At 38.6% G+C, this 17,865-nt stretch overlaps 1 long non-coding RNA gene and 1 pseudogene across 1 annotated transcript in view; both read left to right on the top strand.

The window, feature by feature from the left end:
• Nucleotides 1–3,619: 3,619 nt before the first annotated feature.
• LOC118627087 overlaps nucleotides 3,620–17,865 on the top strand; it is a 247,161-nt gene continuing 232,915 nt past the window's right edge. The window contains exon 1 of the long non-coding RNA XR_004959008.1: nucleotides 3,620–3,976. This is a non-coding gene — a long non-coding RNA (uncharacterized LOC118627087). The remainder of the gene's footprint in view (nucleotides 3,977–17,865) is intronic.
• On the top strand, nucleotides 14,431–14,726 carry LOC118627086 (annotated as a pseudogene).

The raw sequence follows: 17,865 nt of genomic DNA, 5'->3' as shown, positions 1-17,865 counted from the left end.
AATATTTTCTGGATAAATATGTCAAAATAACTAAGATTCAAGCACCAGAAGAAAATGTGAAACTTTATAATAAAGCATTTTATGTTAGAGTTGGGAGGTTTGCTATCTGGTTTGACTCTGTTATTGTTATTGTTCTTATAAATATGATTTTCCAATTATTAACCATCATTAGTATTAATGGCATTAATGCTGGTAATGTGTCTCACTAAGGACTTCAAAGTGCTGTATTTTTTATATGCTAAATGAGTTTCAGGGCTCCAGCAGTGATTTCTACCTTGATTTGCTACATCCCAAAGTCTCCAAACACAATTAATTTTAATTCTTGTATGAATATGCCATACAGCACTTTAGGTGAGGAAATGGGGTGTCAGATTCTCGCAAACAATTCTGGAATATTTCAGCTCTCTAAAGACTTAAATCTCTCATCTAATTGGTAATACATCCCCTACATCCCCTTTTCTCACCAGGGACTGCACTCCTTGTCATTTAAACATGGTCCTATGTATGTGTTTGGGGCTGGGGTGCCGAATGAACACATGCACGAGGCGTATCGAGGCAGAGGAGGGACAGAGGTTCGAGACTGGGGTCCAGAGGTACACAGCATCTGTCGTACTGGTGCCTGTGCCTCCTCGTGGTGACCTGCTCCTCAATTCTGTCCTGCCTTTCCAGTCACCTCTCTTTACATTCCCCACTCATCCTCTGCTCTGTGCTTGGAGCGTATTTGAACGATTGTCTCTAGCTGGTGTCTCTCTGATGTCGCCCTGCCTCTAGACATGTGTTCCCTCCACCTGGCACACACCTGCTGCTTTCTCCTTCTTCATCCCTTACTGGCCCCAGCAGCTCCCACTGCCTTCCAGAGTCATATCAAGCTCTGTCCAGTTTGTGAAGGCTGTCTTCATTGCCCCAATTGGAGTTTGCCTTCTTTCCTGTACATTTTTCCTTCGTACAGATGTCCAATAGTACAATCTGTTTACATATCTATTTCCATCATCTCCTCTAGAGAGGAGAGCAAAGACCACCTATTTTCATGTATGTAGCTCAGGTTTTTGCTAACAAAACACTCAATACATTTTTGGAATGAATGAATGAATGAATGAATGAATGAATGAATGAATGAATTCTTGTTCCTTATCCCAGTGTACCAGGGGCCAGCGTTCTGGCAGACCCAAGAGCACGCAAGCACAGGTTAAGCCCCGTCCTTGTTAGAACTTCATCCCCCCTCCTGTTGTACACCAAATGAACTTTCTCTGCACCTTTGTCAACAGCTGTCTTTTCCTTCGCATTGCTGGTCTTCATTTACTGGAAGACAATATCTCTGATGGAATACTTAAAACTACTATGAATCCATGTGTTACTCTATGTATAAACTTGTTAATGTGTCAATTCTGCCAGTAGTATGTGCATTGAAAAAGAGAATGGGAAGCCAATAAAATATAGAAATGAACCCCTAATGGTGGCATTTCAGGAAATAGAATAGGACAGATGGGATGATATTTCTGGGCAGGGAGCTTCTGGGTGCCCTTCACATTGCACCACACAAGCCATTTCCTGTTTCTGTACAGAAGGTTGGATCTGCTGCTACAACTCTCTAGCTCTCCTGAGAATAGTATTTCTATTTCTGTCTTTTATAAAAAGGTAGAGGCACCAGTCCTTCTGGTTGTCAAGGACCTGGAAGGAGTCCTTCTCATATGATGGCCAGAAAAGGCCAAGAAAAGAGGAAGAAATTACCTTTTTACTATATCCAATAGATTTGGAAATAACACTATCCAAGTTCAGAGAGAGACAATCAAGCTCAATGGAAACAGATTTATAATAATTATAACATAGCTGACACTGACTGTTCCCCTAGGTGCTACGCTAAATCCTGTCCTCTATTCCTCACACCAGTTATATAATAAAGGTCATTTTACTATCCCCATTCTACAAACACATTTCGTAACTTGCTCCTGGTCACAAAGATGATCATTGTCCTAGTCAGTGCTAGTGACCAGAATGGTGTGACTCAGATCTTAAACACACCTTCTGGATTTTACCCCCTGGTATATATAAAGAAGAGAGAATTTAAGCTTACATGTCAATTTACAGTCTAGAGCTACTGCTACTCTTATTGTGATCCTATATATGGCAAGACACTGGCATTTGATATATCCTATCTGTTTTTATTTCATGAGGGTACAGAAGAGGTTATAATTTATGAATCCAATTTTTCATTAGGCAACTGGTATAGAGAATATTATATGGTCCCTGACTCCAAAGAATTTACAACTGGAGAGGTAATATTTAGACCTTATTAACATTTCAACTCTGACCTGTATACAAGCTATGCCCCAATGGAGTAAAAAACCATCTACTCAGAGAGCAGCAGACTGCTGGGTATCATGGTCATAAAATAGCTATTGTCTTCACCCTTTTATTTTCAAGCAATTGTTTCCTAAGCGCTGTTGTAGTCACTAAGTCTGCACACTTCAGAAATTCCAGATCTTTACTAAATCACATGGAAATGTGTGTTGTCGTTTTCCTCCAGATTTCTTTTAAAGTACCACTTCCATCCATCAAGTCAGACTTCCTCTAAGTACGGTGTGTTTAAATTCTTTATCTTTACTGGCAGGATTTGGGTTCCCAACAGCAGCAGAAATCTAACTGCTCTTACTACTGTGCAACCATCCCTTCCATGTTTATTTCGAGAGTTTTAATGTCGTTTGTTGAAATATATTTAAAGGATGTCATTTGGTCCACACCAAGGTAATACTGCTTTCCCCGAGGCTATAATTCATTCATTCAACCAGCTGGTTTGACTGATTTTTCCTTTGAATCGACCTAATTGCCTGGCTGGGTGGGGATCTGCAGACACCTTCGCACAAAGAGAAGACAGGCTTCGCGTTAACTTGCTAAATGAGGGTTATTCTTTTCTCCTGAGTGGCTTGGCGTGAGTGATACCCTGCCCTCGTTCTCACTTTTAAAATGACAGTGTGAATAGAGCTCTGAAGAGGCTGACTGGAAAAACAAATAATAATTGTATATTTAAAGACACATCTATATTTTATAGAAAAAAGGATTTCTTCTATTTCAAAATGCCAGTCAGAGACAATATGAAGGGAAAAAAATTAGCCACTTAAAGAGGTTTTTTTAAAGCTCCGTTTTAGTTGTGCACTTGGGTTCTCTCAGATAATTAATTATTAATAAATATTTAGATTTTTTTTTTTTTTACATTGCGGTATATACTACTGGCTCTTTAAAAGTTAACAGGGATTAATATTTTCCAAAATAAATACTCTACTTAACAAACTGGCTGGGTTTCTTCACTAACGTGTATGGCAATCAAGTTAACGCTCTGATTTCATTCAAAACTCAGGGTTTTAGCCAAATTTGTTTACCCATCTCCTAATAAATGGTTTTCAGGAGACCAGTACACAAGCCTGCTGACAAAACAGAGTCATACAGTGTTCAGAAAAATCGAATCAGCGAGGGCATCAGCTAATCTGGGTATATTTCCCCACGATTAACCAGTTTCTAATGACAACATTTCTTATCTTACAACTGTGACATGAAGAGGGAGCTGTAGCTCTTCCGAGACACAGTTCTGCAAGAAGCCGCTTATCCACGCTCTGCGATCTCGTGTCTGTTTCTCTTTCTCCCTCTCGCGTGCTGTCCCTCATTCATTCACTCTTCCATCTTCTTGCCACGGTGCCAGCTCAATTTAAATGTATCTGCTCCGTATCTGTTCAAGGGGAGATAATCCATGCAAATCAGGAGCAGTGGCTTTCCATGCCTGGTTCACAGAGAGGACTCAGCTCGAGGAGGTCAGTCGTTCACGGCCGCTCCTCCCATGATATTTTTCCCCTTATTGCAGAATGCTGTGTGTATACAGTGACTGAAAGGACTCAATTCACTGCAACTGCTGCCTGGCTTTCCTTACAACTTTTTTTTTTTTTTTTTTTTTTTTATAAAGGAACTTACCTCCATCTGTCTTTTCAAGGTAGGAAGCCTGATTCCTTCTAAAGACGCGCGTAATGCCTCCACTGTCTGCTCATTATCAAATGTCACTTGAATGCTTTATATTGTTGCTGGCATTGGGCACCGATGCTGCGATGGCAGGTGTCTCACGCTTTTGTTACTTAACGGTAGAGGTACAATTGTTTAAGTGCTGGGGATTGTAGGTAATGTTTATTTTCCCTGCCGCCAGCTTCAGTTGTATAATGCCAGAAAGATTATAGTGTCCACTCTCTGATCTAGAAATACAATCCCCTATCAAGTTTCCCCTGTTAAAAAAATAATAATATTTCTCAGTATGTTTTGTGTACCCTGGCCAATAATAGTCAAGGATAAAATACAACCACGTTGATTTTTTTTTTTTTTTTAACCTGGAACCTTCCTGCAGTGTTTTCTGTGAAAAAGAACTAACTGTTGAAATGTTTTTGACAACAGCAAGAAAAAGATAGATTTTACTTCATTCTGCTGCAAAGCAAGAAGCTGAAGGCCTTATTGCTAACAGACCTGTTAAATAGATTTATTCTTCACAATTCATAAATTGTTGCTACGTTATGCAGAAGTATTATAATTAGTCAGACTTCAGTTCGTGTCATAATACATGCTGTTCTTTATTGTTTTGAGATTGATGAAACTTGGCATTATTTAAAAAGTTTAATGTAGCAAGGCGAAAGAAAGAGGCTTGCGTTTGTGTAACACTGTTTGATATCATCTTTTAAAACTGATTTCAATAGCCAATGGGTTACGTTTGGATTGAAAATGCATGTAAGAAACTAACAGATCTGACGATATACATGCTGATTTATGAAAGCAGTTCCTGGACTTACATCACTTCATATGTGTTTTCTTGAAATTACTTGTAATAATATGTTAATAATTTCTTAGTCATTAAAATTTGTAAACATACTAGGTAGCATAAAAATACAGGCTCAGAAATCTTTTTGAGTGGCACAAATATAATTATAACATTCCAGTTACAAGTTAGACTTCTATAAATATGTCTTTGAAAACACTCCTTATTAATATAATTTTACATGTATTACCTGATTTTTCTAAGAAGGGTTGATATGTGACTATGACAAGACTCTTTAATCTCTTGTACAGTATAGAATTGAACATAAACAGTAAACAAAGTTGACAGTCCTGAAAAGAAGAAAAAATTATCCTCTGGTCTACTGAATAGTTCTGATGACATAAATCTTTAGATTTCATCTTCTAGGTAGATACTTGTAGTTAGTGGAGCTTGAGGGGGGAAATTTATTATCCACATAAAATATTTCAGTGCCAAAAATGTGCAGTTCTTTTTCTTTTTGATACAGAGTCCTCTACTGTAAAAAAAAAAAAAAAAAGACGCACTCTGATTTTTGAGCACAGTACAAGGCATACAGCGCTGTCACTGTTAACATAAAGAAGACATCTACACAAGTGTTCCTGTGCAGAGGGCAAGCCTTCCATCTCTGGCATTTGTTAGGTTACTGTGCATAGAGTTTAACAGATAAATATGTTCTGCTTCGTGGCATTTTAGTGAGCCTATTGGTATGCAGGCTACTCTGCCAGGATAGCAACAGAGGGGAAAAAGGATATGTTTCATAGCAGCGGGTAATAAAAGCCCTTTACAGTGAGAGAGGAGGAATCTGACTTCTTTCTTATGCAGTAATTAGAATTTCTCTGCAACTCTTTGACATACTGAGTGGAAAAGTAAACTGAGGCTTCCGAAAAGGGCTAATTAAATTGATCTATTTGAATCATGTAGTTGCCCGTGAATATCTTCTTCTCAGACACTGTCACTGGAGGATTCCATTCACATCCTCAGCATCACAGGGAAAGGAAAGGGGTCCCTAACTCTCGGTAGAGGGGGATTCTTTCCTATTTAAACCGAGTTTGGAAAGAGCACCCGGCACCCGAAAACCTTAACAGATGGAAAGGTGTGGATTGCCCGGTTGTGTAAACTTGAGACTAGTGTGAAACTAAAGGATGCCCTTTCAGAACAAAGGGACGCCATGTAATACTCTGTCAGCAGTCAAGCTGAAAATAGATATAAAAAGTGGCCAGGGAGATCTTTGGAGGACAGAGAAAATGCAAACAACTAGGCATTCTGCTTTCAACCGAATTACCGGCATTTGATAGGCATGATGGCATTCCCCCATGGAATCTCAAACCATCATTTCAGAGTTATTTCAAAAGCCCAGATTTTATAGACTTCCACATTTGTTTGCAAACCTCCTAGGAAACTCTCCAAAGACCTAAGTTGTATGCCTTAAGTCAGGTTTTACTGCGCATCCTAAATTAAATGGTCATAGCCTTCCATTCCCGTGGGTTTCTTTTGCTTCCTCTGTAAACTTGCCATTCCCCTAGTAACTCACTTAAGCAAGTCTTGGGTAAGTTACAGTCGGCTCCATTTCACTGTGCCTTGCAGCAGGATCGCTGGCACGGAGAGCCCATGCTGCCATGTTGTTAGTCCCACCTGACCCTCTTCTGCTGGTTTTACTGAGTACAATGAAAAGGATAAATTATCACCTTAAAAGGATGCTTGGGAGAATGTCAGTAAGTTCTCTGTAACTTCAGGAGTGTTCAGTGGGGTCAGAGAAACTTGCAACTCTGCTTGAGGGGAAATGGTGTGTTTCATCAGCAGGCATTCAATGCGTATATCGTATGTAGATGTGCACATTTTCTCAGGAAGGAGTGTATCATACAGTATTTACTTTCCAAATGTTGAAACTTGCTGTGTATAAGTTGGTTATAATATTAAGGAAAAACTCAGCAAACAAATTGCTCTGTCTGTGTTAATTCAATCTGCATAACACTGTGAAATTGATGGGACCATCATCCCCTTTTTAAAAAGATATCCAGGTAAAGGGAGGTCCAGTGACTTAGTCAAGGCCACACAATTGTGGTTGAACTGGGATTTGAACCCATTTATTTTGATTCTGGCTTCACAACATCACACAATAATGTTGTCCATGGCTAATTAGCTCAGATGACTACATATAACAAGGACATCTTCTTCCTCCAATAGCAAAAACATTTCTAGGTACCCATGTGTAGTCTTGATACAAATATCTGATTCCGATTTCTTGATTCTTTTCATAGTTCTCCACTTCTATCTGTATTGCCTTTATAACAGAGGTTTTTGTTTTATTTTGTTATGTTGTCTTATTTCGTGCATGCCAGGAATGGTTAGTCCTGCAGAACATTTGATTTTTACCTCAAGGAGTTAAGAACTAAATCAGATCTGTAATTTACTGACTTGTCTACTGACAGCCTTTAAAGTACCCTCCCCACACCACACACATCTTTTTCTTTTCTTTTCTTTTCTTTTCTTTTCTTTTCTTTTCTTTTCTTTTTTCTTTTCTTTTCATTCTGTCTAAAGAACAAGATTGACATCTCTTTATATGTTTGGAATTTTTCAGTGGTGTAAAGTGCTTGGTAATGATGGAAATTAACCGGAGGCTTTATCTAACTACCTTTCCTTGCAACTACATTGAAGTTCTGGTAACAAAATGTTCACTCATACAACTGTTCCTATCAGAAAAAATATACATGTCCTTCTGCTTGTCACTGTTTTCAAAATCTCCTGCGGGGTGAAAGGAAGCCCTTTTCCTTGACTTTCTTTCCACTGGGCTCATCTGAATGAAAATCCTTCCAGGTGAAATAGACCAGCACATTCGAAAAGCGGGTAAAGGGAACCAATGAAATGGAAGTGTGCCTGTAAGTGGTGAGATTCTGAAACACTGCACATCGTTACCTACCCTTGTGTCAGAAGGTGTCATCTCCTTAAGTAGGAACGGGCAAGAACAGGTCCTTACAGTGAAACATCTGTGGCTTTACTCCTGTCTGTTTATTTGGAATAGCGTGAACTGTCTCGCACTGATTTTTCCTCCCAGTGTGAAAAGATGGACTATTATACATGTAACTCATAGGAATCTGATTCAAAGACTGTGTTCATGCAACCTTTGAAGATCAAATAGGGAATGTAAACAAAAATCTGAACAGCATTAACACATTATCAAGAGGCAGAAGTGTGGGGGACATGGGTCAGTGGCCACGGAGCAACCTACACGTTTCCCGGGGAATGAAAACCAATTTCGATGCCATTCTGTGATACCAGCATTCTTTTTAGATCGCATTTGAAGTATCAGGCAGATGGACCACCCTATATATCCAGAACCCCTATCTGCTGGCAGGCAGAAAGCCTGAGAACCTATCTTTAAAGTTATTTTAATATATCAGTTTTGCCCGGATTAGCTAAGTTAGACATCGACCATTGGTGCAGGAAAGGTTGGGAATTAATTTAAATTTGAGCTTACCCTTCCATCATCTCTTGCTGAGTGAATTCTTTAGCCTGTGAGACATTCCTTTCAGATTTGATTTCTTCATTACTTGGTTGATATTCCTACCTTGAAAGAAGTAAAATGAGGTGGGAAGAGAACCAGGAATGCTGGTTATGAGCTGTGTGTTGATATAAACATTGAAAGGAGTTAAGACTGACCTAAAATATTTGAAGACTGTGTCCCTCATTGCTAAATTCTACAGCTGCATAGCTGAATTTCTTATAAAAAAAAATGTTAGCTTCATGAAATTAAAAAATAAAATCAAAAGATTTTTCTCACCGTGGAAAGCTTGTAAGAAGAACAAAAAATATTCAGATGACTTAATTCTCAAATGTATTAGCAATCGATTCAGACTGAACCGTTATCAACACATTTGAGCTCAAAAATAAAACTTCACTAGCTTATAAAATCCACAGTTTGGAATGTAAAGCCAAAATGTATAAAATGGCTTAAATCAAGATTAGAAAGTCTGTCTGTTTGTTTGTTTGTTTGTTTGTTTATGACTGTTGTTATATATGTTATTCTTTCCCAAAAGTATCAATCAAGTGCCCTTCCCATAGTCATTGAGACCTCTTCCCTATATTTTCACAGCCCCTACAGTTTATTCCACACAAGTCAGCCACTAACTGTTCTTTTCTCATATTTCCCTAGTTGTTTTCTGGGTTATATTGTTATAGCCCATGTAGCTTGTAAACTACTTATGGGTAAAAGTCAGTAAGACTTACTCTGTGTCCTTCACAGACGTTGGCTCGGGATGAAGGCCAGAGACTGTTCCTGATTGATGTTTCAATGATTGATTGAATTTTTTTTAAAATCTAGTTAGTTTAGGTTGTATATATACGTTTACATTTTTCTCAAGTGCAAACAGAGAAACACCTATTCATTCAAAACATTCCCAAAGACCTACCTGCATTGCAGACCCTGGGCCAGTGCTCTGACAGCCTATGAAAGTTTCCACATGTTCAACTTAAAAAATAGCGATGAGAGATGAATCCAAGCGATACAATTATATGTATATATATTTATGATTTCTCATTTGGAAGTTGAAGGGAGAGGCAACTGGCAATAGAACTAAGGTGGGGGAGAGCAGGAGTAAAATGAAAAAGATAAAGAGGAAATGAGGCCATTGAGAAGCTGGTGGCAGAACAGGGACGAGAGGTACCTTGGGAGATGAGAGAAGAGTGTAGAAGATTTTCAAGATTTCAGAACTTGGCATTTCTTATTAACCACAGTTTACAGCTTTTTGACTTCCGTCATTAAATCTTCATACGCTATGAATGCAATAGAAAGAGTAATTAATCTCAAGGGAAACTACTCTTTGGCCTGCAGCTTTGGCTCCCTGGGAATGAACACACTAAGCGGGGTTGGGGTCTGGAGGAAGGATCAAAACAAAGAGGATAGGAGGTAGCTTTCAAAGCAAACTTGAAAACCGTCCATGCAATAAGAAATCCCACTGAGAGAGCTAACAACCGTAAATCAAATTCTTTTCAAAAAATGGGCGAATCCAGTCTTACCCAGGCAGACATCCTCACCTATGCAAGGCGGACACACAGCCTATCAGAGGAGGGGTTTTCAGGGCAGCGTCAAAGGTAGGTTGCCAGCCAGGAAAAAGCCTCAGGAGGCAGTGTTGGCAGGAGGGGAACAGGAAAAGCAGCTTGGGGTCCATCAACCTGGGTACAAAGCAGGGCTGCCCACCGATCCCTTTCTGGCTGCCAGGGCCCAGGGGAAACAAGAACCTCCCGTTTCTCTGAAGACTTGGGACAAAGGCACTAAGAGATGGCTGCCCCTCCCCATCGGGGTATGCTGGCCTCATGCTAGAGACATTTTGCTGTCTCAGCTCTCAGCCATTTCACTTTTCAGCCCTCAGCCAAGGAGATGTTGAAGACTATTGGTGAAACCCTCTGGTTAGCGTGTCAAAAGCCATTGCACACTGGCTACTGGGATTTTGCTGGCTTCAGAGAGAGACGGAGCAGCCTGCAGGTGACTGTGAAGGCATATTTGTAACTGATAAAAACTGGAGAGAGCCATGGTTTAAGGTCTGCACTTCCGATTGGGAAACAAAAACCAGAGGCATTTAAAATCACGGGAACCGAATGCACAGAGGGTGCATAACGAAACAGAAAGAACACGAGCTTCGGACAGACAGACTGCAGTTGACAGCCCAGCAATTGGGGCTATTATTTGATGTCTCTGAGTTTTAGCTTCCTCATCTGGAAACTGGAAATAAGAATACCCACTTCTCAGTTTTACTGTAAAAATTGAAATACTATCTGCTCTCTGCCCAAACAGGACTCATAAAAGAAGCTTCATGGCACTTCCCCATACTCATTGTGTTTTCTGTTCAAAATAAAATTGACATTACCTGGATCCCACTCATGGACGTATGTGGTTAAATGTTTCATGGCTCAGTTTTAATCGGTAGCCAAGAAAAGAAAAGGGATCCATAGGAAAGCAAAGCACTGATCCTATTACTGACATAGTATTCGAGGACAGTCAGACTTAAAAGTCTTAGGTTTTCTCACTTGGTGGTGAAGTAGATCATAGCTGTGAATAGAAAATCCTTTAAAAATTGATGTTTGCTATGCCACAAATTATATTTAGAATTTTGACTGAAATTAATATTTTCACCTACCTCTGCTTATGAGGGCCTGATTTAATATCTTTGAGACCTGATGCCTAATAACCAACGTGTGTTCATTTCTCTGGCTCTTCAGATGGCACGCCTGCGGTGCCCCTGGGCACCGGGGTGAGAGGCCCTACCTGCTGAATATTCCTCCTCGCGGGGTCTGTACAGGCCCCAGAACCCAAGTTCACAAGCCAGAGAGAGAACTTTTAAAAGAGTTGACTGTGAATTAGTCAAATATAAAATCCATCTAAGAAGGCTCTCATGTTTAGCTTTTTCTGTGCATGAGGAGAGCACAGGCCACATACCAGCAGGAAAGAGGAGTCAGGACGTGAGGGAATCAGGAGGTATTTCACAGCCTTGCGGGGTTTTCTTTGGAAACCATGTAAATGAGTTTCTTAAACACACTGTCATTGATTTTTTTCTGATGTTCATTATTCTGTCATCATCGCTTCACGTGTGTGTTCTCCCAAAACATCTAGTAGCGATATTTCTCTCCCTCAACTCTGTCCCTAATCCATTGTAAGTATATCATTAAAACCCATTTAATTTTCTATGAAAGATTATATTAAGTGCACTTTCAGTGTAATTATGTCAATAGTGGAAGATAAACATGTATCAGGCAGTGTGAAATGCTGATTATCTGTCAGGGCAAATCTGTTTATTTCAGAGACTGCAATCTGACAACCCCCTGGTGTTAATCTGAAAAGTATAGACTTGTGCCAGGTACAGTTTGGTGGGGTTCTGACAGCGAAATGCTCTCAATGGCCTCCTGCTGGGACATAATTTCCATCATACATAAATCCATATACATGTGTATGTAATAAAATGCAGACATGGGACTCACGTGTTTTAGGCGTGCGTAACATACTTATATTTTGGGGGTTTAGGACATACAGAAAACAAGGTGTAATGTGAGAAGCAGCAATGTCCCGTTTGCAGTAGCAGCTCTCATGGGATGGAATGGCTTGAGCAAGACGAGAGTGGATCACAGGTGCATCTGAGCTTGTGCCCAGGGCAGGGTTTGTCTTCACTAATGTCAGCTCAGAACCATTTGTAGTAATCCACAGCAAAAGGAAAGACGTGGTGAGAAGGGGAATCAGGAGAGATAAGTCTGGTATAGAATGTTCATTCATCCGATTCTCAATGCAAGCAGGCTTCTCTTATTCCTTTAACTCTTCTCTTTGAGATAGTCATAGCTAAATATGTCCAGAAACACAACTGACTACCAGCTGCTGTTGGGCAAGAAGTTCCTCTTTACTGAGACAAAATAGTATCAGGAAGTCAACGTGCCACATGTGCAGTGACTGAATTTCACCAGGTTTTGTTGCAGCAGAAAATGAATCGAAATGAAAATGAATTGAACATCCAGGCACAGTTTGCCAGCCCCTCTGAAAAATAATTTTGTCTGGCTTTATTACATTGTGATCATTTCCTGAATGCCACAAAATGCTGAGTAGAATAATAAAAATTGATATGTATATTGACATTTCAGTTTTCTAACTAGGAGCTGAGAAATATAAACAGCATTTGGTCTTTGCAACTATTCCGACCAACCGCTCGTTTGCTGACTAATTCACTTACTCTCAAATACCTCATTCGGCCTTAATATAAATGTCTTCTGAAAAAATTTGTCCTAGTATATTATGCACATCTTCAGTTTGATTCAGAATTTACATGTGTAGTTTGCATATTTTTGCATCAGAGTGTCTGCTTTAAATTAGATAAAGGTCACTGTCATTCATAATCAAGAAGAAGGTGGATTAAAGGTCACAATTCAATAAAAAAAATCTGATTAGATGTAGAGGTTTGTTCATGTGAATCAGTATCATTGGATAAATAGAAATCGTGAGTCAACAAATTAACCTCAGTATATTGGGTGACTTGCTTCACTGTGATGAAAAATATTTGGATTCTTTCCCCCACCACTGTATAACTTGTTTGTCTCTATGTAGCAGTGACAGTTACTTTTGCTAATACTTTTACCACTAGGTGTCTTTTATACTGTCATTGGGTTTTAGGAGTGACATAAATGACAGTTTTATCCCCCAAATAAAGAAGTAAGTTATAATGAATTAATAATAGACAGATGTGGATTAGAAAGTCCCTGAGGACCTACAGTTACTTCTATTATTTTTTCCCTGAGGTAGTTCCTAGTTCTTCTACTCTTTTTAAAGGATGAATCTGTCACTGTGCATTTCTTCTCTTACATAACTATTTTATACTTATCACGAACACTTAAGAGTCCCTATAAACTCTTCCAAATCTTGACATAGGCTCAGTATTTCTGTCTGTGATTGGAATTAGATAATATAAAATAAATGTAGCCTGAGACAGACAATTAGGCTTTTTCAATTTGTTGAACTTTTGACAATGATTTGAGTAAATGGAAAGCAGTGGAAAACAAACAAATACTAAGTTTCAGTATGTATTTATTTTGTCCAGAAATCAATCTGAATACCTGAAAGAGGATAATTGATACACCTTTCATTTACGTTCGGAGGTTTGATTCATCCTCAGGTGTTAACAATGCTTGCTGTTACAGAAGTCACCGTTACTACCAAAAAGTAGAGTCTTATTTCTTCGTCTTATAATATTTCTTTTCCCTTTCATATATGCTCTCGAAATAAGGGGGAATCTTACTTTCTCCCCTTAATTGTTTGTCTACTCTATTTGATCTATTGGTATCATAGCATAAGATCATTCACCAAAAGAGAGAGAGAGAGAGCAAGAGAAGAGAAAAAGAAATATAGACAAGGAGGCACAACCTTTTTAAAGCACATTGTTTATTTTTCCAAAGAAAATCAAACATTTTTACAGGAACTATAAAGGTTAAATGGTTTAAGCAGATTATAATTAGTTAATTTTGTTAAACATATATTGGATCAATTTTACATTATTTTAATTACCTTTTGGAATAAATGGTTTGGTGAACAAATTCACTTGATGTTCAGGATCAAACAAAATTACCTTTCCTCTGGGTAGGCTTAAGTTTCACAAAGTGATTTGGAAATGACCTCCTTTGCTTTCATCTAAAAATAACTTTGGATTTAGAGAAATGATTAAAGTTGGATATGTTGTGTTTTAAGCCAATCATATTTTATCATTTTTATAGCTTATTCTTTGTTTAAAGAGGAATAGAATGAACTTTCACTAAACAGACATCCCATATAAGGAGACTCTTGGAATTTACGCCATATCACGGTATTAATAAGGTTGATTCAACTTTTATTTCTGCCAGAAGACATACATTGTATTCTGGTAGTTTATGGTGTTTTTGTTTTGTTTTGTTGCTTTTCTGACAAGATACAGGAATAAAAGCCAGATAATCATTAAATAGCATGGCCAAATCAGAGATGTTCTGATTTACATCTCTGCCCTGCGTGTGTATGTGTGTGTGTGTACCAATATCTATGCCTGCCGGCAATCCCTAAATTATAAACACTAGATCTCGAATAGTTGGGCAGTGCGTCAGAAAACCACAAAGAAATGGTGGCGGCCGCAGCCACTCGTGGGATCCGGGCCCACATGGGTCCACGAGAGATTCGCATACACTTAGCCAGCGCTCGCCTGGCAGACAGGGCGTCAGGACTTCGTGGAGAAACGCCACTTGGAGCTGAAGAAGGCGAACCCCGACCGCCCATCCTAATTCGCGAGGGCTCCGATGTGCACCCCAAGGGTTGGGCCCGCTACGCATTTGGCCAAGAGAAGAATGTCTCTCTGAACAACTTCAGTGTGATCAGGTAACCAGAGTCCTAGAGAATGTGCTAAGTGGCAAAGCCTGAAACCTTCCCTGAAGATTAGGAGCAACAGCCCCACAGCCTGGGCTCTGCTGGTCTGAGTACAATGTGCAAACATGTGTTCTGTTCTTTAGAAAGCTTGTGCTGTAAAAAAGAAAAAGGAAACCACATAACTGTCTCTCACTCACCCCAATTTAGGATATCTAGGAGCAATCTGGGAGAATGAAAACATTTGCCTTTTTTTGTTGTTGTTGTCTATGTAGAATTGGCAAATTAATCTAGTTTTTGCTTTCAGAAGTAGTTGTCAATTAGGGTTGATTTTATTTTCCAGGGGACATTTGGTAATATCTGGACACATTTTTAGTTGGGGGTGGGGTGGGCATGGGGGGTGTTGGTACAACTGACATGTAGAGGGCAGAGGGCAGGCAGGCTGCTAAACACGCAGGACAGCCTCTGCAACAAAGAATCATCCGCGCAAAATGTCAATAGCTCAGCGGATGAAAAGTCCTCTCTTAGAGGAAAGGAGATTTTTTTTTGTTATGTGTCTCAACTCAATGGTACTACTCTTCCCACACACCAGTTCCGCATCATCCCAACCTGCATCTGCCTCAACCATCCGGGCACCCATCACCTGATTCCGAGAACTGCTGCTTTGTCATCTGGTTATGATAACACCCCTTTCTGTCACCACAGCACTGTCTCCTTCTGAACTGTCATGGCTGGGGTGCTTTTCTGTATCCCACACTAAACTATAAATCTCCCGAGCACAGGCTGGGGCCAAAGTAGGTTTACAGTTGTTCATACATGAAACACAAGAGTTTATTTATTCTTGTATTATTACTTATTAATTACCATATTATTTTCAATATGAACAACTATATAGCTAACATCTAGCATAGTTTGTGGGACATAACTGTCCTCTTAAGGTATGTTGTCGAATGAAATCAAGCTTATCTCTAGAAGCAATACTGTGCAGGGTATTTGGGTTTAGCTTAAATAACACATAAGATACTACTTCAGGCATTATGAACTAAATATATAAATTATAGTTGCTGACCTAAAAACATAGCTGTTTTACTAAAAAAAAAAAAAAAAAAAAAAACTGAAACAAAACCACTTGTGAGTTAGGGGTCTGCGTGCATGTTTATTTATGTCTATATAGCTGGATGTGTTTTAAAACATAATCTTGTGTTTATGAAACATGGCATGATTGCATGTATATGTATATTTCAGTAAGTATACATTTTAATGAAGATACTCCAAGATAATATCATGAATATATACACATACCTAAAGAAGCATATTTTCACATTTATATCATTAAATTTTCCAAACTCTAATGACTCTTTAATATACAATAAAATAGGGAAAAACACTCTTCATCTCTAAAGAACATGAATGCCTTTAATAAAATCACTGTTATTTCCATTTTTTATGTTGCTGTTTTTTTTCCTATCTTGGTTTTTTTTATTTATTTACTTATTTATTTTATCTATTTTTTTCATCATCATTTATCCCCTCTATGCCCTCTTCCACCTCCACCCAACACTTGTTGTTTGTTGATTTATTGTTGACAGCCTTTCTGACAGGTGTGAAGCGATATTTCATTGTGGTTTTAATTTGCATCTCTCTGATGATGAGTAACTCTGAGCATCTTTTCATATGTCTATTGGCCACCTGTATGTCCTCTGTGGCGAAGTGTCTATTCAGGTATTTTGCCCATTTTTAATTGGATTGTTTGTCTGTTTTGTGTGTGTGTGTTGAGTTCTATAAGTTCTTTATAGATTTTGAATATTAGCCCCTTATCAGATGTGTCACTGGCAAACATATTCTCCCATTCAGTGGTTTGTCTCTTCATTTTGTTGATGGCTTCCTTTGCTGTACAAAAACTCTTTAGTTTGATGTGGTCCCATTTCTTTAGTTATTCTTTTGTTTCCCTTGCCCAAGGAAATACAGCAGAAAAAAAATATTAAAACACTATGTTGTTACCTCAAAAAATTAAAAATTAAACTGCCATTTAACCCAGTGATTCCACTTTTAGGAATATACCCTAAGAAGCCTGAAACACCAATCAGAAAGAATATATGTACCCCTATGTTCATAGAAGCACTATTTACAATAGCTAAGATCTGGAAACAGCCCAAGTGTCCATCAATAGATGAGTGGATAAAAAAGCTATGGTACATGTACACAATGGAGTGCTATGCAGCTGTAAGAAAGAAAGATCTCCTTTGAGATGGCATGGAAGGACCTGGAGAGTATTATGCTAAGTGAAACAAGCCAAGCAGAGAAAGACAAATATCACATGATCTCACTTATTTGTGGAATATAACGAACTAAACAAACTGATGAACAAAATATATCCAGAGTCATAGAAGTAGGGTACAGACTGACAATCCTCAGAAGGGGTGGGGGGAGGGAAGGGTTAAACCACAGAACGTATATGCATGTACGCATAACCGATGGACATAGACAAAGCTGGGGACAGGGACGGCAGGGTGGGAGTAGAAACATCTGTAACAAAAATAAATTAATTTAAAATATATATATATATATATATTGCTACAAGAAATGTCCAAGATTTCACTGCCTACATTTTCTTCTAAGGTTTTTATGGTTTGAGTCTAACATTCTAGTCTTTAATCTGTTTGGAATGTATTCTTGTATGATGTGTAAGAAGGTAGTCTAGTTTCACTTTTTTTTTCATGTATCTGTCCAACTTTCCCAACATCATTTATTTAATAGACTATCTTTACCCCATTGTATGTTTTTGCCTCATTTGTCAAATATTAATTGACTATAAAGGTATGGATTTATTTCTGGTCTCTCTATTCTGTTCCATTGATCTATATGTCTGATTTTATGCTAGTAGCATGCTGTTTTGATTGCTGTGACCTTGTAGTATAATTGGATATCAGGTAGATGATTCCTCCAATTTTGTTCTCAAGATTGCTGTTGATATTTGAGATATTTTGTGGTCCCATACACACTTTTGAAACATTGGTTCTAGTTCTGTAAAATACTCCATTGGTATCTTGATAGGAATTGTGTTGAACCTATAGGTTGCTTTGGGTATTTTAATAATGTCTTCCTATACATGAATACGGTAGATGCTTCCTTCCACTTATTTGTATATTCCTCAGTATCTTTCTTCAGTGTCTTATAATTTTCCAAGTACAAGTCT

This window comes from Molossus molossus, unplaced genomic scaffold (assembly GCF_014108415.1).
Source record: "Molossus molossus isolate mMolMol1 unplaced genomic scaffold, mMolMol1.p scaffold_m16_p_12, whole genome shotgun sequence".
Classification (NCBI taxonomy): domain Eukaryota; kingdom Metazoa; phylum Chordata; class Mammalia; order Chiroptera; family Molossidae; genus Molossus; species Molossus molossus.
Note: the sequence above shows the minus strand (reverse complement) of the source record. Positions and strands in the feature narration are given on the sequence as shown.